Source organism: Falco punctatus, assembly GCF_963210335.1.
Source record: "Falco punctatus genome assembly, chromosome: 19".
NCBI classification, from domain to species: Eukaryota; Metazoa; Chordata; class Aves; order Falconiformes; family Falconidae; genus Falco; species Falco punctatus.
In genome coordinates this window covers 5,271,534-5,292,134 of record NC_137599.1, presented here as the reverse complement: position 1 = coordinate 5,292,134, position 20,601 = coordinate 5,271,534, and the positions used below count along the sequence as shown (strand labels likewise).

At 40.3% G+C, this 20,601-nt stretch overlaps 1 long non-coding RNA gene across 3 annotated transcripts in view; it reads right to left on the bottom strand.

Annotated features, from left to right (window-relative positions):
• LOC308055696 overlaps nucleotides 1-20,013 on the bottom strand; it is a 52,492-nt gene extending 32,479 nt beyond the window's left edge. For 2 of the 3 annotated variants that reach the window (XR_013924593.1, XR_013924594.1), the window contains exons 1-2: nucleotides 5,726-20,013; nucleotides 1,052-1,243 (exon numbers count right to left, since the gene is read on the bottom strand). This is a non-coding gene — a long non-coding RNA (uncharacterized lncRNA). Of the gene's footprint in view, nucleotides 1-1,051; nucleotides 5,495-5,725 lie in introns of all 3 variants that reach the window. The other variant, XR_013924592.1, reaches the window with a different exon arrangement.
• Nucleotides 20,014-20,601: the final 588 nt, after the last annotated feature.

Genomic DNA, 20,601 nt, shown 5'->3' with positions numbered 1-20,601 from the left:
AATTAATGTTCTGGTGGCAAAGGTTTTTTTAAATTGTATTTTCGCCCTCCAAAAATAATCTCTTCAATAACAATCTCTGATAACCTTTTGAGTTATTGGCAAGTCTATATAAAATTTTTGGATATCAGAATATCCAAGTTGACTATTCATCTCTTGTTTGCACAGGCTATAAAAAGGTTCATTTCTCTCTTCTTTTACAGATGCTAAATAGCTCAGGCACCAAGAGAAGTAGTTCAAGATGGTTGCTAACTAAGTTTGTTATCAGCTTTCTTGATTCCTTTGATCATTTATGTTATCAATTTTTGAAATACCTTCTCAGACTATATATTTTGTGTCTAAGAAACTTTGATTTTGACATCTCTTTAGATATCTTTGATTCTTTCAGAAAAATGTTGTCATGGTACTTACCTAAGACTGCATTGTGCTCAGTAGTCTATGATTTTGCTCTTAGCACCTCAGATTTATCTCCCTAGTTTCTCCATGAATATAGCTCACATTATCTCCTCTGGTGCGTGGAACACATCTATTTTTACAGGCCAGATGGAATATTCTGTCCAGAAATTTGCATACTGCTCCTTGGATCACACTGCTATACCTTTCTCTCACGTTACCTCTCCTTTGTTTCTAATTTAGTTGAGCACAAGTGATTAAGCATCTGGATATGTTTAGAAGGTAAGATTGTATAGCGGGCAACAAATAAATCTTCAGGCGTGCAGAGAGATTCTAAGCACACAGAGATGAAGTCTGTCTTTAACATGCAGCTTCAAACAGAGGGCAAGGTAGAGCTGCACTAAGGTGACCAGATATTTCAGCTAGAAAGCTAGAGATTTGGTATTAGCAACTGTAAAATCCCCCGAGTAAATCAGGCGTATTAATCAATCCTCTGATTTGTACAGGTGAAATCATCATATGAAACCACGAAGCGGCCAGACTGTTCCTGTACGGTTCGAACAACCACAGAGGGTAACTGTCTCCTCTTCCACACCCTTCCCCATAGGCAGGAACCCAGTGTTGTTCTGCATGTATTGAGTCATCCAGTTATTGTACTTACCTTGTAATGTCATTCTCAGACATGTTAAGACAAGATTTAGCCTTCAATAATAGTTGGCACAGACACATACTCCTTTTATGAGTAGAATTAAACAAAACTCCAGAAATCATTGTGTTGGCATAACAATGTATTTTGTTGAAACAATCTTTATAGCCAGTCTGGAATGAGGAATAGCAGGACGTGTTTATCATTCTAAGGAGAAACAGAGTGAAAATGAGTAAAGATTGAAAAGAGGATTATCCCATAAAGCTGTAACACTGTAGTCTAAGCAAGCTTACAAAACAGAAGCTCAGTCCATCCTCAAGTGGTCTTTACGGCTCTGTACTCCTAGCTTGCTGCCTGTGTTGTCACGGTGAGGCTGAAGACACCTGCTAGCATATTAATCCTAGAATGTTTCAATTTATTATTTTAGTAAAGACTTGATGAATCATCAGTGTCTAGAGATTGCTCAGAAAAGACTTGTTCTGTCCGTAGTATATTTTGGGTTCTGATAGTATCTTACGTCACTGAAGTTTCCTGTGATCAGACTTCTAGCTTCCTGTCTGTGAAACCAATACTCTGTTAGACCTTGATGCTACTAATTTCCTGCTAATGAACAGACCAAGCTTATTTAAGGTAATGGGCAATTTTGCATTGACAAGTTTTAGAAGTAGTAGGACAAAGCTTTAATTTGCCACCAGCAGCCACACAGCCTTCCCCATGAATAGAATCAATTCTAAGAAAACAAATATACTTACTTTGTGTACAGCTTTGATCAACTGGCGTGAGATATGAAGCACAGGGAAGACTGAAGTTCATCAGCAATGCTCAGTATGTGAGGGGAATGCCATATAAGAGGGATGCAGGCTCTCAGGCCAGAAAGCAATAGAGAAAACCACTCCAGAATATGTTAAAAGTTCTTTCCGCTTGGTTATATTGTCTGAGAGTAGTTCTTTTAAGATGGTTATTTCTAAATTACATAATTTTTATTTCATTATCTTGTATCGTAAGATTTGTAAAAAGCAACAGAAAGTCACACAGTGACCTTTCCATCAGCGTCTTTGCTTTGTATGGAACTGCATTTTATGCAGAACTTAATAATATTTCAATACTTTAATATATGTATTTCAAATGGATCCCTAAAGTCTTATCCACTTACTGCACTATCACACGTAGAATTCCAGCTCCCAGTCTTAAAATATTGTTTACAATTCAGTAACACTTACAAACCTTTATAAGGATGAGGCCCCAGTAGCCTACTTGCTGTTTAAATACAGTGAAAGACTGTGACTACTCCTAATTGCTTACTAAGCAGCGATAGCTGTTCAAGAGAGCATCTGGAGCCTCTTCTGCTTCATGCATCATCAAAATAATTCTCAGCTAAATTCTGAGTGCTAGTCTTTATTACTGGTAATTATGTAAGAGGCAGAGAGATCACATTATAAATTTTAGAGCCAAGATGAAATTCGTAAAGATGGCGGTTAAATCATCTGTTGATTTGCAGGTCAGGCCAGTTTGATACAGGGTCACTGAAAGTAAATTTAAAACTCTGCAGAGCCATTTATACAGTCCATCCATTGACTTGTTATATTTTAATAGATTTCTAAACTAACTAAAATGGGAAAACTAAAGCAGTAAAGGAAACATCCAGAAAGAATGCTAGAATACGATATTGCTATACTGAAATAAGTGTATCTGTTCGCAGCTGCTATCTTATTGTCAATAATTTAGAAGCCTAAAGGGGAGGAGGGAAAATTGAGCAGCGCAGGGGCTTTTGTTAGGAACAGCACACTATACAGTCTGTCTCCAGTAGGTAAATGAAGATAGTTTCTTTGGCAGGCAAGTCTACTCACTCAAGCAGGTGCAAACTATAATATTTATGGACAAGACGGAACCTATTGCTTATATTTTTGAGAATGTGTACAGAAAGAACTATTACCACCAGTTTCATTATAGGTGTTGACTTTCTACAAAGAACTGCTGATCTGTAAGAGACTTGCAACCTGGGTCTGACAGCACGATTTATGGCAGAAAAAGTTTTGTAACAAACTTTGTAGCTTACATTCAAATAAAGACCCAGCGAGAGAAACTTAGAGTTTCTGTCGTTCACTTCTTTTGGGGGTAGCACTATGAGTCCCAGCCAAGATCCCCAGACCAACTATGCATCAGACAAATGTATGTCCATAAGACCCTAACTGTAAGAATTTGCTTCCTATCTAAATTAAGCCATATTTTAGCTTCCTGATTTTTAGTGGAAACAGTGATTTTTAACTTCCATGATAGTTTGTAGTAATTGCACATTAAAGCTTGATCCTGGTTTCAGAGCCACAGTCATACAGAAAGTATATGTTTACGTACTGTGCAAATTCTCCGTGTGCTCGGTGTCAGCGATTTTTTTCTAGCACTGAGTTTCCAGTCACATGTTATCTAGGCTGGTCAGGTAGCTCTTGGGGGAAGTTTAACAGGCCAGAAGCAGAAGGTGCCTTTACACCTATTAAAGTTGCCAGGACAGTGCTTCAGATCCCAGCACAGAATAATTCAGCTTTATAGGCCACGCTAACAGCAAGCTTTCTGCCTTGCTGGTACACACTCTGGCACTGGTACACACTCTTCCACTGCTCCCTTTCCCCCCCCCCCCCCTTCACTCCACTATGCCAAGTATTTGTGGAGGATAGAAGCTGCTATGTGACGTTGATATTAGCCAGAGATTCCTTTTTTCTTAGGAGAATGCTGAAGCAGGTGGATCTAATGACTCTGGTCATTGCACTTGATCAAATTCACGATGACAGCAGTAAAACAGTAAAACCAAACACCAAATAGCTGTGCAGTCAGATTGATCATGAAGACCACCGTGCAGCTGCACAAGACGACCACTTGCACTGATGGGAGACTTTTCTGCAGTGTTTTGGCATGAGAATAACCAGAAAACAAATACAAGCAATTTTTATTGTCCAGGATGACTTTTCCTCACAAGTAAGGTGAGAACAGAGAACTCCATGGACAGCTTTATCTCCCTCATTTTATAGATTTTATCCCTGGGGTTTAGCAGTGGGCATCTCTTAATACAACACTGAGCTCCAATAAACCACTGCAGTGTTTGTTATTTATATTTGCCAAGATTATTGCATTACCAGGTCATACAATTATTTTCATCAGTGGTGAGCTTAGTCATTCAGTGGATTAACTTTTTTATCACATGATGCACCTCATAAAGCATATGGGTTATGAACACTCAGACATGAGATCATATCACCCAGGTGTACAACAGAGAAAATTCTCTTGGGCATGTCTGGGACAACACAAGCAGAACAGAAAACAGGCTAAAAAGAAACAAAAACACCACACAAGGGAAAAACAAAGTGGGGAAACCCAAAGTTCTATCTTGGCTACAGGCAGTTGTGACACATCATGGCCATCAAACACACCAGTCATCAGACAAGTAAGTAAATTGAGGTCATACAGAACCAGCAATGCAACAGATTCCATTTTAGAGCACCCATCTTACAAATCCAAAAGAAAAACAATAAAAAGAGCCATTAGAACTCATTTGAGGAAAATGAACTCAGATAACAAATATTTTTCAGCTGTGCCTGCACCCACTGCGTCTTCCAGTTTCTCAGGCATGGCTCACATTTGTGTTCATGACTGAGCTGTACTGTGCTTCCACAGCAGAATGAAAAAAATATAAAGCTCACCTAAACCCCTTATCGCTGAAAAAGGCAAGAAGCCATCGTACATTACGTGCCAGAAAAGTGCTTATGTGATGGCTGGATTAGCATTGGTAAGTCCAAGGGATCACAATAACGCAACAGTGATGCCAAGCTGCCTGTATTATCTGTTATCCGCTCTGCATTTGTCCACCATGTTGTGGACCAGAACTGCAGTTTGTAATATCTGCATTATGGGATGCGGTCTCACTGATTTTCAAAAGAAGGTTAGTTATGTTTTTTTCTTGAACTGGTCTTAGTGTAAGACACTGATAACTGAAATATTCTACTATTTGTGAGAAATTAGTGAAACATCAGTCACCCATAGCCACCAGCTGTCACAACACTAACAGAAACTTAATTATTTTAAGTGTTCTACTCTGTGCAATTGTTCATCCATAATACACAAGCTGGTGCAAGGGCGAATTGACATAAAAACCACCGCTATAACCACATAAGGATTGATTCCTTTATAAAACTAGATTCAGAAGAATTCCCACAGTTTTTCCACAAAATAGTGCACACCAGAAACTTACTGAGTTTTACAGGTGGCAAAGATAAATGGTTATAGCATATTGATCTGTATTAATACTTACCTTTCTTTAAGGGAAAAGCAAACCTTTTGTTTGGTCTTGAATTTCACTGAAAACAAGTCAGGATGGAGGGGGCTACCACAACCTACCACAACTCCTAAGTTTTTTCCTGATACAGGTTTCACGCAAGCCTTCCCAGACACCGCTTTACCATGTTTTGCAAGCTAGAAATTACAGCAAAAATAGGTTTCTTAGAGACTCAGAATAAATCAGGGAACTCCTCTGGTCTTCTCATACAGAAAAATCTGGTAAATCTTCTATCAGTGCTAGAAATTACACATAGAAGCCCAATGAGGAGAAGTTAACCCCATCTCAAGGTTAGATAGCTGTAAACAAGGTGTGCTGCAAAGTAAATTGCTTCCCCCTCAGCCAGAACTTCCACTTGTTTCGCTCACCTGTAGGACAATCAGCTACTGTGTACCGCGTCCATCACCGGAGCTCACCAGTTTCCCCAGAACATTGTAAGAACAGATTCTACTGCTGCAATCATCATGCTATTTCCCAAACACCTCTTAATCTGCTGAGATCAGGATATCTGTGCTTATTGCTGTTCAGAGCCTGTTTTCCATTTGCTGTCATTGCCATAAGGAGATTCTCAGAGTTAAAATGCATTAAACGTGAAAACTTAGTGCTGCATCTCTCATCAGAGTATGATATTTCTCAAAACAGACATGGCTCATGGCAAAGGTTAATCTGTTTTCCAAAACATTATTTGGTAGTTTCATTGAACTCTTGCCTTAATCCAAAGTACCCTTGAAAGTTTGTGATAGGCTTCAGACATTAGAAAAACGGTCAAAGTATATTAACACAAGGAGATCTTTGGGAAATCACAATTTTATTTATTGATTTACCAGCTAGCAAGCTAGAGAATAAAAGCCAAGAAGGGCGCAGTCTTCCAGGAAAGTTCAGCAGTCCTGACCATGCCCAGCTGCTTCTGACTTGTGCCTAAACCCTCTCAAGAGCTACAAACGTTACATATTCCCCCAGCTGACACGTTTGGGGAACGGTGTTTCAGGGAGGAACTTGAACTGCGGCAGAAAAAGGGGGAGGAAACCTTGGTTCCAGTCCGCTGAAACTTAGATCCTGCAGCACTTTGCAGGTCCCCATCAGCCAGATCACAGCAGCGCTGGCTTCGTCCTTCCCAGTATTTGTCTGCACTCCGTGCAAAGGGAGCGCGGCAGGAAGGAAAACTCAAGAACACCCACCCCCACCCCCACCCAGGACAACAGCGTTCACACCAAGGAGATGCAAACCCAGTTCTCCTACACCCTGAGTAAGCACTCTACCCACTAAATTATTTAGTAAAAAGTTGGAGTTGGGATGTTGATTCCGTGCTTTCCAGCATTATGGGACCGAGCGTGGACATGGTTCCCAGAGAGGGCGAAAGGGTGTGAGTCACCGTGTTTCAGATGTGGAAAAACTGTGTCTTCTGCAGTGTGAAATTAAGTCTATAGAGTAAACGCTCTCTTATGTGGTTGAGTCTGTTCTCAAATCAGGTCATTACATTTAGGTCAGAGTCATTCCCTAACGTGCAGACTATTGGCAAATGCAGATGATATTACTTTGACTTGGCTGGATTCAGGCTTTCCAATTCTAAAAGCAAAGCAATCTTACTTCAACTTGGCAAACATTAAAACATGCGATGGGTGAATATTTTGGCTGGGTGTGCGTGCCTCTCCCATACACTTTCTCTTTTAAGTGACATTGCTTTTATAGTTCTATTCAGTTTTTGATGCATATTTCTGATGCCAAATTGAATACACTGCTCAGTTACCAACCTCGCTGCTATTTTGGTTGTTATACTGCCATCGTCAGCGTATTAGGCATACAAAATAATACACAATTATGATTTCCGACTCATGGGGGGGGGGTGTCCATCACATTTCCAGTGACAGAATAACATACTACAGTGTTTTGGTTTCCTCACTTTCTGTTTTCCCCTGCCCAAAACCTACTGTGACACAGATTCCTAGTAGAGAAGACCAAGTCAAAAAAGAGCATCCAGGCGGTGGTAAGGTCAGAAAAGGGTTCGTGACCGGCCCTACTTCCCTGGACATTGATCGTACCATCTTAGACTGGTCTCTGGGTGGCTCTGGGTTAAATCTGCACCCGGCAGTAATGCAGCCTGACAGAAGCAGAGTTACAGCGGTGGAGTCAAGGACATGACAGCCACACCAGATGCATTTTAAGAGGTTTTTACTTCTGCCCGTTGCTCAGCTGGTCATGTGAATGAATGCAAATGACCAGCCAGAACCTGTCTTCCAGTTGAGTTTCATCCGAAAGGAGTTTTAGTGTGTGCTCTCCCCGGCTGCTCCAGGGGCAGTAAGCGACGGCTGTAGACACGTTTCAGAAGTGCAACGTCAGAACCTGAACAAACTGCTCGTGCAGGTGCACCCTCTGCCCTCCAAATGGCTGCTGTGACCTACACCCGGTGAGCCATGCTTGCTTAGGGTGGGCTTGGGTTGGCTTTTGGCTCCAAGTGGCAATCAATCAATTCCAAAAGCGAACCCAAGACAACTATTTACCTAGAAGACTTCTCTTGTCAATGGTTTGTCCCTTAGCTGTGTTGAAGTTCCCTTGGGTGCTTCCCAGGGAAAGCGGTGTTGCTGGTCTCTGGGCGGGTGCAGGACAGAGTGACTAGCACAGGACAGCACGCTGAGGAACACTTCAGCCACGATGCAAATTCTTTGCTAAATACCAATCCTCTATTCAAATGGCTCGACTAGAAATATTTTTTTCAGCCGCGCACATATTGCGGACAAGGAAGGGAAACAACAATTTTGTTGGTGTGTGAACTTACTGAAAATCAATAGATGATTGATATTTAATGCATGAATATCCAAAGGTTATAATTTGACACTTTTTAATCAAATATAAAGTCCATAATGAGATCACAATTCTCTATAAAGCCTATTTTGCATTCATGAAGGTAGATCCTAAACCGAAAAGTAAATAAGCGTTTGCATATGCTATTTTTGGTGGACTTACATGGAATAGGATCTCTGAGGAGGCATTCTAGTACTAGAGAAACAAGCAAGAAAACTCCCCTTGGCTGAGTATCTGCTGGTTCAAGCCTTTCTTTCCGCCCCCCACCCCCCCTGCCCCGAAAGACTGTATCAACGTAGAAGATTGTTTGCTCAGGGGTTCACAGGACAGGGTGGTGAACTGGCCACATTCACATTGTCTTGTGATTAGACCAGAATGAAAGACAGTGGTCCAGACTGATCTGGTGACTGGTGAGTTTCACAAGAGTCTTACCAGATAACCCCTAAAATATACAGATATTTTATTTCAATATGCCAGAGGACTTTTGTGCCAACAAATATATTTGGCTTGTACATATTTCATGTATTATACTACGTGATAATTCTTTTACATCATGCAGCTTTCCATGAAACAAAGCTTACCCTCCAGATATTTCTGTTTATCTGACTTTGAAACTATTTGGTGAGGAATCAAGTTGTTTGCATTGTTTAATAATTATTTCCAGAAGAAACATTTCTGTTTATTAAATAAGCTTTCTTCTAGTTATTGAGCTAATTCAGTAGCCTCACAATGGATGGAGCTATCTACTGGTTTATCATTCCTTTATGAAAGAAGGCTTCGGTATTTTTAAATTCCATTGTATAGCATTTGTCTAGGCATTTGTTCTGGTGTTTTAAAAGTGAAATGAAAATGTTTTATGCATTGATAACTGAATGAAAATGTACTCATTTATACCTTTAAACCACAGGACAGATGAATTCAGCCTTTACTTGTCCTTACATTTGCTTCCCTCTCTTTCTCCCCAATACAGGTAATGTATGTGCTTCCATTAGACTAAGTAGTCTATATTTCTGCCTTAATTATCTATCCCACCCCCCATGCTATTGCTACATATTTTGGACAGGTTGTTGGGTTGTTTTTTTTTTCTCCTGTGAAAATAAGTTTTCTAATTTATTTCAGAATAAATGATAATGGAGATTATTTGTGAACAACAGCTCCCTCTAGTTTTTGTTCTGCTCTGTTTGTCGCCGACAGGGAATTGAAACGAAAATAAATCTCCCCCTAATGCAAAGATTGATCTTGGTGTCTCACTTCTACATTCTGAAATACAGTGTTTATAATTTTTATCCCAAATTGAAAGCCAAGTGCAATTAAAAGAGTGGAACTAAGTATGTTAAAATGGACGGTGAGATTAGAAGATTATGCACAGTTTACAGTCTCAGTTTAAACAAACATTAAAAGTATCTGGGTAAAAACAAAGGAAATTACAATGCCCCTGAGAAAGGAATCTAAATCATTTTAAAGCTGAATAATGTGGTTCTTCTTTTCTGATCTGAGGATACACAACGCAATCATTTGTCTTTATTGGCTAAAGCTTATATCCCAAGCTAGCAACTGAGCACGTGTAGCTTGTCGGAATTTTTCATCCCTGCTCCGCTCCTCGTTTGTACCATACGCTACAATAAATTACCCTGCACTTCGCTGACCGTTCAGATTTATGGCTGTATCATCCAGAGCTTTGAAGGAGCACCAAAGGCTTTGAAGGAGACCTCTAGTCCCGCAGCAGCAAGCAACAGCGAACATCTAGACTTTTCCGAGATGTTTAAATGGAAGAGCGAAGCTACGGCAAGGTATACTAAAGACCTACTTTAGTACCAACACATTTAAAACCAGACTTAATCCTATAGTTAGCACCCCAGTTTGTGGAGAACCGACATCAAGACAAACTATCTGTTCTTAGCTATTTAGCAAGATCTGTGGTTGAAAGCTGAAATTACAAAAATAAAATGTGAAGAAAATGTGCAAAGTTTTTATGATAGGCAGTTAATCATTGAACAAGTTGTTAACATTGTGGTAAACACTCCGTCCTTCAGAATATTTAAATAAGATATGACTGTGTCTAAATTACAATATTAAGACCACAAAAACTGCACATAAAAGCAAACAAAATATCCTCCCACCAAATCAACAGCACAAATAATCAAAAAACAAAGTTAGAAAGCAATGACTTTGTGAGCCCAATGGCAGAAATACCATTGACTTCAGAAAAGTTTGTGTGTTTAGGTTCTGCTGCTGCTCCAGAGCATTGTCTTTGCCCAAGTCCCTTCCACTTTCTGCCTCAGTGCTTTGAGCTCTGCAGACGATCTGTGGGACAGAGGACTAGATGGTTCTCTCCCTCACTGCGGTGCTACCTGCCAGCAAATGGTGATAGGTAAATAAAATAACAGCATTTCCTTCTTAGAAGAAAACTGAAAACCTATTCCAAGAATGAAGTGAAAAATATAAATTTATCTGAATATTTTTTAAGAAAACTGACCTCATCTACCAACTAGCAAGGATAAAGTAAGGTGAAAATTCTGTGAAATTAAAAAAGCATGTAAATTTTATCTCCTAGGATCTAATTTCAAAACAATAATGGTGTGCTAATTCTTTCCACTACAGTCCTTTTTACTTTAAATTTCTCATATGAGGCTTGCAAGGAGTGTCATATCAACTTTCAACTTTTTTTTTTTTTTTTAACAGTTCACTAACCTCGATGACAAACATTTTTCTACTTCTGATTGAAACATCACTATACTACTAATCACTAACACAACATGCTGAATGTACAATTGTGATAACAGCTCAATGAAATAATCTTCGTTAAAATATGCAGGTCACTACAGTAAACAATTATAATCAACAAAGTACTTGGCAGAATGAGATCAGAGAGATCTTAGGAGATGATGCTCAAGGAAGAATTAACAATATTATTATCATACTGAGATACTTGCATATTTATCGCCATTTTGACGGTGCCCCAGCAGGAAGATGTTTCTCCCCAGTGATTATCTCAGCTAATACTCTAGCTATTTAGCTAGATTGCCAGGCATCTATCTTCTTCCACAGAGGTTTTCCTTTTTTCTTTCTAAAGAAGGTTCAGCAGTCTTTTCTTTATACCATGTAAAAGGAAGATTACATTTATACAGAATTTGCCAGATTGTGAGTAATGGATATGTTGGTACATGCTACAGCTCTTTGGCTCGATCTTTTTATGTACATATAAACAAAACCCAAATCCTCCTCTTGCACATTCTAGTCTAGCGCACTGTATTAAAGATCTCCAAAAGAAGATGGAAAAGAAACCCTTTACTGCCATTAGAATTAAAACTATCAGCATAGTCTCTGTATTTGAGTAATTTTTACGTTCCTCTCCCCCTATGCATATATGTAGTAGGCATTATTATTTTTTTTAACCCATGATCATTCAGGGAACGATTGTAGATCTACATTTTTGTGAGTGCCATATGTGACCTTTCTGAATCTGCAACAGGAAAAGGGCTTTAGGAGTTCCTTGTAGCATTTGATTAATGTAAGCAAGATTAACATGCTTATATTGAAGAATGTTAGGTTGCTACCCTTATACAAGCTTCCAAAAAAAAAGATTTTACTTTCAATTACTGCTTTTTAGAGCAATCCAAAAAAGTGCTATGCTCTTGAAGCAGCTAAGTGCAACCAGACATAACCTGGTAGGAATTTACACGACCCCATCAATAAGCCCTCACCTCGACGTGCCATGCCCCTTCTCTCAGCTTTTCCTGTGTATCCAAAGGTATTAAGCCAAGTTGCATAAACATGTTTGTCTGCGACTAGTGTAAAAAGTTGGATGTGCATGAAAGTTTGTTACATTATTTTTCTTTTTGTTTGTTTTAAAGTAACATAGCTTTTTAAATTCAAAAGTTGAAAGACTGGTATATTAGCTATTCTGCTTTTCTTTACGCATTAGCCTAGACTTCATGCTTCAAGTGTAGCTACTCCAGGCTGTATTCTTTCCAGAGCTTGTTATATTCTTACCCTAAACTGTGCAAGTATTGTTGAGATGTTAATTTGAAAATTATTTTCAGTATTCAGCACTCAATATTTGTATTTGTATTCAAGCATCCAGTAGCATAAAAAGTTACTATGTTTTATCTCTTTACAAAGAATTTTTAAAGACCAGAATTAATTTGAGTGTTATTGTCAAACGGATACATCTAAATGAAAAATGCTAACATCATAATGACAAAGGTCATACCCATCCTCGAGAATACAGAGGGCAGGATTGTTTTGTGGAACAGGAACATGCAAAGTGTTTCACGATGGAACCACCACCATGCGGTTTGAATGGCTCACATTGTAGTTCCCCTGATGATATTAACATGCAAAAGGTCACAAGTCCAAATTAGACTTGCAAGTTAACAGACCTAATAAACTTAACTGAAAACATTCACTTGTATATCTACACAGACAGATATATATATAGGGAGAGGTCTCTTCATGTCACATTGGTGCTTATTTATGCTACAGAATCACAGCTTTCAGTTTTATTCTTGCAACAGTGATATCACTCTGGCAAGTAATCTGCAAAATAAAGAGTTTTAACAAAAGGCCTTGGTTTGCATAGTGAAGAGTACCATACTCCATAAAAGAACCCAAATAAAATACAAACAAAAAATTGAAGAACATAGTACACTGTGTGGAAAAAAACTGATTTCAATACATGTAAAACTACTTCAGGGAGAGATTAGAGCAGAGGAGGAGAAAGGGACTTTCTATTTATGGGTGGTACACGTGTTTTCTTTCTGCTATTTACAAGATTTGTTCTTATACTGCTTTATTTGTATTGCAGTTTTTCCCCCTCAGAGCTGGTGATGTTCAGTCACCCCCCTTGCTTTTCCAGACCTTCACAAATCAGAGTTCTGGAAGCAACATGGATCTGTCATCAAATCTCCTGGGAACAGGTGAAGCCTTAAATTTCCTATTATAGACTATATATCAGTCAGGCAGAAGTTGAAACACAACAGAAGCTTCAAAAAAAGTCAAGAAAAGTATGTTTGAGCCAAATAAAGTCACCTCAGGTGAGTACTGGGTACATGAAATAGTCATTTGTCCCGTTATTAGAAACAGCTAACTGGATGGATGCTTAGTAATTTATTCTTTGTATTATATCCTTATATTACTTTGCTTTATTTTCTTCATATAAACAAATCAATTTAATAACAGAAGAGTTTCAAAACAGAGTTCACATCTGCATTTTTAGGTAATTTTTAAACTGCCACACAACAGCTTGTAACTGTAAACTTTGTCTTGGTGAATGAAGTGAAATGGCTTAGCGGTATGATTCAGGACACCCAACATTACTTTTGGGATAAGGAATCACAGAATAGGCAGACGTGCCTTTCAGTTAATTGTGAAACCTGGGATCAAAGGCCAGAGATAAAGCACATCTTCTGATCACCCTGCTCCTGCAGGTCACTAGGCTTTTAATGAAAACAGGATCAAGTCCATATTTCATGCAACTTACAGTTGGTTGAGATAAGAAGGGTAATTTAAAATGAATTATTTGTGTTTAAAATAAAAAGGAAATAGGAAAGTTACTTATCATAGTTAATTTTATCAAAACAACAACTAAATCCTCCATAATTTACATAGCAGCCATTAAACAAGTTCCAACCTAACAATGTGTATGAGTAAATTCTCCGAAAACAATATGAAGTTTGCCAGGATTAGCTAATCGGTTTATTGTTTCGGTGAAGTCAGTCAGCATCTGTGCCAGCAAGCTGCTTTTTAAAGTGATATTCCATTTTGAAGCACAAAGCTTCAAGTATTTGTAGAATAGAACAAAGAATATTCACTAAACATCAGAGCAGATGGATGGTTTCTCTCTTCTTGAGGGAGACTGTGGGGACACAGCTACCTCTCTGGAGACAAAAACCAGGCCCATACAGACAAAGAGTTTTGCAGGAATGACCATCTTTGCAGGTTTGTATCACTGTAGAAATAGTTTGCATAAACACACAACTGTTTTGATCTTGTTCCTGACATATTTAATTAAACTGGGGCTCTCCACACAATCGAAAATGCCATTGAATAGTCAAGACTCTGGTAGCGGTGTTTGCAAGTTTTAGAGAGGAAATGGAATAGGTCTTTTCCTAATTCTGATTTACTGCATAGTCACATTCCACTAACTCGAAACCAACAGCATTCAGCAAAAAAAAAAAAGTATTTTAAAATTAAGGTTAAACCCATGTAAGTCTGCATTCACGTAGGTCTGAGGTAATCCCACTTGCCTCAGCGTTATTTCATGTCTTTGCCTTAATTTAGAACAGAAAATAGGCCTCAGGTATTTGGGGGAAAAGTGCAGTCAGAATTAATGGGTGCCCTGCTCTTGTAACCATGTAAGGACAAAATCTTATTTCCATCCAAAGCTTCACTTCCACCAACCTCCAGAGCCAAGGGCTGCCTCTCCTCGGGCAGCCAGGTCTGCAGAGCAGGACCACTCGTCCCTCCCTGTCCTTCCAGCAGGGAAAACAGGGAGCAGCACAGAAATGCAGCAAAATTAAGTGTTGCTATGGGCTCATATTCTTATGCGTGTAACTTGCTCTTTGTAGGAAGACACTCAAACTTTCCTTCAACTTACCAGCAACAAGTAGCTCGAAGGGAAGTTTATCTTAAAGACTGTCCTCATGGCCTCCCTGTCTGTTCTGGTTCGGACTGAGGATATGTTTTCCCACTTGCCCATCACATTCCTCATATATTTTTATCTTCATCTTTCTTTCTCTCCGACATAAACATGCATGCAGACAGGCATACTCACACCATTATTTTACATACTTATCTGCCCCTCACAGTTTGTTTCTGACTATCCTACGCTATTTCAATGACTTTGCAGCACCTGTGCGTTTGTTTGTTTATGTTGGAGTGAGAAACTAAGGCAAAGTAAGTGATTTATATAGGATCAGTTTTAGCAGAGCACAAAACTGAATCCAACCATCCTATCTTCCATACGAGGGTCCCAAGTACTGACTGTATTTTCCATTCAAAACCTGTCTGAGGCTCGGAGAGCTCCGTTTCTGCTGAGGCCACAGGCAACGAGGCAACTGTGGGAAATAACACAGCTATTTTTCTTCTTTTGATATCACCATCTTGGAATTACCACTTTCATTGACTTCAAGAACTCTCAAATTGCCATCTAGAGAGTAAACATCTTGTTTTGAAGAAGAGAAAAAAATAAACTTCTCAAGACCAGTTAGATGACTATGGCCCCAGTTTACTCTTACTGTTGGTTGTTTTTTTTTTTTTAATGATGCCTTGGAGTTAGAGGTGAAGTATTTATCATCTAGACCATGTTTTAGTGTATAGCAGACCAAAAGAAGTACAAGAGAAAACTGAACATAATGGGAAATGTTGCCTTCTGCACTACATCTTGGTGAATTCTCAAGTTGCTGCCAAGTTTCTGCATGGTTTCTCACAGTAAAAGCAGTTTACTTGACACAGAGAGGACACAGCCACAGTAAAATATGGGACGGCAATCGCTGATAGAGCACACATGTTCTTAAACCTGCATTACAATTAGAAATTGGAAGTAAATACATTCAAGTGCACCCATGTAGCAAGAAGAAACATGATAAAGCAGCCTCAAGCAATATAAAAATACGCTGTATGAATGAGCAGGCAGCCCAAGCAGAACAGCAGTCTTAATATCTCCGCGGGATAAAAGGCGCACACGCACTTACCAGCCGAGGGATAATGCACGGCTGGGAGAACCCCCCGGGCTGCGATTCCACACCAGCAGGTAGAGGAGCATCGTCTGCCGGAGCAGTAGCGGGGGTTTGATCCCAGCGACCTAACCTGCAACTAAATCAGGCTGTCGGAGGGATTAGTTTCTTTACCTGTGAAGTTCTATTCCTTCCTGCGGTTTGAAGATTGTACTGCGGGAGGCGATTTCGCAAGATGACACAAGACGGTGGGCTGCTTCTCGCTCCTCGAGAAGTCATTGATCTATCGTGAAGTGTGAGCAGGCTGGCTTTAGCCAGGCAACGTTTTTGAGCTAAACAAGAAAACAGGACTTGCAGTCATCTCAGGGGATAGATCACGTTTCCTAATGGTTTGTGTGACTTTTTGGTAAGATAATAATTAGAATCTCTAAAACTTTTTTTGCTGTTGTTACCATAACATATGGTTTTGCGTATAAATGTTAACACACGGCGAGTTCTGTTGCAGGGCGCCCTTGAGGATTAGAACAAGTAGCAGACCTCCCCCAGAGCACATGTTAAAAAATCAGCTCAGCTTCACGTTCAAACTGGGGCAGATCAAAGTGCTCCCTGAATGTGTACATCACTGTGTAAGAAGTGAGATAAAATTCTTGAAACTGAAAATCCCATCTCTTACATTCCATAATAAACCCCCCTCAGACAGGTCGGCAATGCAATTCCCGCTGCTTACACAGAGTTCTGCAACTGCATATTCAAGGAAACAAAGCTCAGGTGGGTCAGAATGCATTCCAGGAGGGAGGTAAATATTAACTGACCTTCTAGGTGCTACTGCATCATTTAGTGCTATCTATTAGTGTTCTTCACATGTTCCTACACATATCCCACCAGACAAGCAGTATTGATTTTCTGTCTGCGTTCTAAAGCAGCTCATGAATAAATTCATATTGTTAACAAGAATTCTAACTAGAATTAGAATTACCAATAACTGACTGCGCTATAACATCAATACCAGGATAATTTTCTTAAGCCACTCCAAATGTGTGCTAAACACTCAATACAAAAATAAAACACTATTTTGACAGTTCATTTGTTTGCTGGATTTGTATTTTTTTTTTATTTTGATGGCGGATCTTGGAGTTCAGCAAGATTGTGCAAGAAAATCAAGTGAAACTGCATTTGAGGACAAGAAGCGATCTCAAAGGAGGAGAAGTGTAACAGTCCTCTAACCTCAGTCTAGATAGCAGGGGCCTTGAGACAAAAAAAACAGACCAAAACAAACAACAAAAACAAAATAGGAACTGTTCCAGCACAGGCACAAGCTCAGTCATTTCCAGCCCGGTCATGCACACTGATCTCCCAGGGAACTATCGGTTCCTCCCCAGCAAACAAGCTGAGTAAGGTTCATCCCTCCTGCACGACGGAAGGGCCCCTTTTCGGTCCAGAGGGAATAGCTCATGTTCTAGTCAGTATTTAACCTTGGAAAATCCTTTTAAAGAAGTGGAAGATAAAGAAAACTAATCGGCACCTTCTGTAAATCTTTCCTTTAAGTCTTTCCCTCAGCCTTAGCCGGTTTCCTAGTATTCTGGGACACAAGAACAAATTTAGTGAAATATATTTAGCACAAGGTGAGTGACATAGCTTGGGAAAAGTTGAAAATGACAAAAATGCATCATCAAGAGGGGGTACATCTTCCCATCGGCCTTTAAGCATGCGCAGAGCGAGGGTCACCACTGTAGAACCACAGCAGAGAGAATCCAAGGACAGTGGCAAATGATACCCTCTAGGTGGGAAATGTCCAGAAGATGCAGATCATTCTGAATTTGAAGACAGGCCAAGGAATTAATCTATTCAAAAGATGCTTAATATTGTTAATTACGGAGGTAGGGCTAGAGCTCGTATTTACTGCAAAGACCAGCGTTCCTACAGAAGCCGGCAGAGGTGTCCCATCCCGGTGGCTTTGTGCCATGGGTTCCGTGGCTGTGCCGGGAGGCTGCTGCTCGCCACCGCCCGGGAGCCCCAGCTCAGCCTGCACATCGGCTCGAGCCCACGGCGGGCTGGAGCTCAGCAACCTGCTCTCCACAAACAGGGGGTTTGTCTGGTGCTTCAGCACTCAGCCTGCATACGCCCCTGTCCCTTCTACACTAGGGATGATTTTTCTACTTCAGAAAGCTTTGAACCTTCATTGCCAGTTTGCAATACACCTGAAGATGGCAGCTCACCGGAGGACAGCGTCAACAGCAGCTGGAACATTTCATCTCCCAGCGGTGCCTCGTGTTGGGGAGGACTTACAGAGTTCACCTTGGTCTTCATCTCTAGATTCTTCAGCCCATCCTTGTTTCAGACAAGATTCACCCTTGATCTTTGTTGCAGCACTCTCCAGACTAGCCGGCTGCCACAAGGTCTTTTACTGTCACATACCAACACACTCCTCATGCCAGACCCTCTGCTGCCTTCTCCTGGTCTCTCCTCTTCCAGGATGTGTGTTCTCTCTGCTTCTTCCTCCTTGGCTGCTCTCTCTTCACGACTGCCCAACCTCTTAGCAGAACCAGCCACAGCTGCACCTTATCTACATCAGCCAACCCACCACCCCTGAAGCCAGCCCACAGCTGTATGTTATCAATATTAACTAACCCAGCTTCATTCCTCTACAGATCTTCATATTGCTTGTATTGTCATGATCAGCTGCCATTGACTTTCTTGGCAGTGTCTTATTTACAAACCCAAAGTAATACAATAACCAGTGCAATGACCTCCCATCCAGCAAGGACAGAGGGAGTGAAGAGACCACTGGCAGATCCGAGAGAAAAAATTTAACGTGAAAGGTGAGGAGTATATTCCATGTAGGTGCTAACTCTGGAATTACACACAAACATGTGGTAGCTAGATTATTAATTGCAAGAAAGAGTGCTATAGCTAAGTGACAAGCTGTGTAGATTTCAAAGTTCTGTATTTATCATAGGTTGTTTTGATATTCGGCTTGTTTTGTAAAGAAAGGGCTACATTTTTCCTCTTTCAAGCTTCTTATACAGTTGGAAGCATACAAGAAAAGTCAGTAATTCTTCCATCTGTATCTCCATCCTGATCATTCACACGCAACTTCCAGCTGGTTCTACTAGAGCCATGAAAACCACTCAAAAAGAAGACGGAGTTTGCATCATGACGCTACCTCTACAGGGCACACACTCTGTTGTTTTATTCCTAAACATTAATAAACGCCGCCGAAGCTTTAACCAAACTTTCTTGGGCAGAGACGTGAGGGAGATTTGTGGGTTTTATTGTTACAGAGTTGGAGGCAAAAAATAGACTCTTCAATGTGACAGAGCCTACCACAACCCACAAGGGCGCTCTTTGGGCGCTGGTATACATGGCTAATGGCACAGTCATGGAACTTGCCCTTTCATTCTTCCAGAAGGAATCTGTCCCCTTTGGGATAGATCAAATTTAACCAGCACAGAGTCCTTTAAGCTCAGCTTCTTCACATGTTCCAGCCATAATCAGAAGTTCAAGTGAAGAGATGCAGCTTTGTTCGTCAAAGTTATTTTTAAATGTTTGCTTGTCCTATTTTCTATCCGTGGTCTAAATACAGCCATTTCTTTGACTGCAGACTTTCAAATAAAGGCAGAATGAAGGAGCAATAGGTTTCCCTGCTGCTCATTGCAATCAACAAGCTGCTCACTCTGTCTCGAGAAACTGCTTCAGCAATTAGATCCAGAGATGCTATCAGGAAACACATTTCTGTTCCCAGCTTCATTGCAAATAAACCAACTGTCGGTATTTCAGAGTTTGTCAGCTCTCCCGGGGGACACAGCAGACAGCTAGACAGAAGTTTCAGAATTCAACAACTTCTCTTCCAAAGTTGAAGGAATGCAGAGCGAGGGGAGCTGCACCGCGTGGAGGTCACACTGCAGATGGAAGGAACATGGAGAGTTTTTTCCTATTTTGCACTGAAACATTTTAGATGTTCATCTTCCTTGCCATGCCAAGAGGAAGCCTCCCTTCTCTGGAGTTTCCTCAGTCTCCGGGTGATGTTAGTTGGTGTTAGGAATGGTACCTGTCCTGCCCAAGGAATTTAGGTGGACAGATACCAGAAAATGGGAGAAAAGATAACCAAAGGGCAGAGTAGAAAGAAACCGAAAGCTCCACAGGTAAACAGATCTTCTGTTATTCCAGCTTTCAGACAAGAGCCTTTCAGCAAACCAAAGCATGGCTAGAAGGGGATGGAAAAAGGGATGGAGTGAAAAACCCAAACCCCAAACCAACATTCGGCAGGTGACATTAACTTGAAGAGTCTGGTTTTCTGAGGCGCGATACACACAGCCCTCGGGGTATTAGCAGGCAAAGTTAGGGATGGAGATGTAACTCCGTGTGGCTAATGTTTGAACGTGTGAAGTGATAAAGCCACAAATTGCTTTTTTAATTTTCGTGTTTTTACTTTCACAGTATTAGTTAATCTATAGTCCAATACAAGGCTCCACATTTTTGTTGTTTCGTATCCTATTTATTAAATAGGAACCCAATCTGTTCATCAGATTTCATGCAAAAAGCACTATATCATAATCAGTAAATACTTTGCATGTTTCCATCCATCCGTTGTAAGTACAAAGGCATTAAAATGTTTTTTTTAACTTTTTTTTTTCCTCATTTGGTTAAAGCATCACTCTTCCAGAAATGAGCTTCCCCTGCATTAGCACAAATCTGGAAAGGTTTTTAGAAAGCAAGCCACTCTGGACAAATATTCCAAACTGATGCGATACCAATGCAGCCGAGAGGGG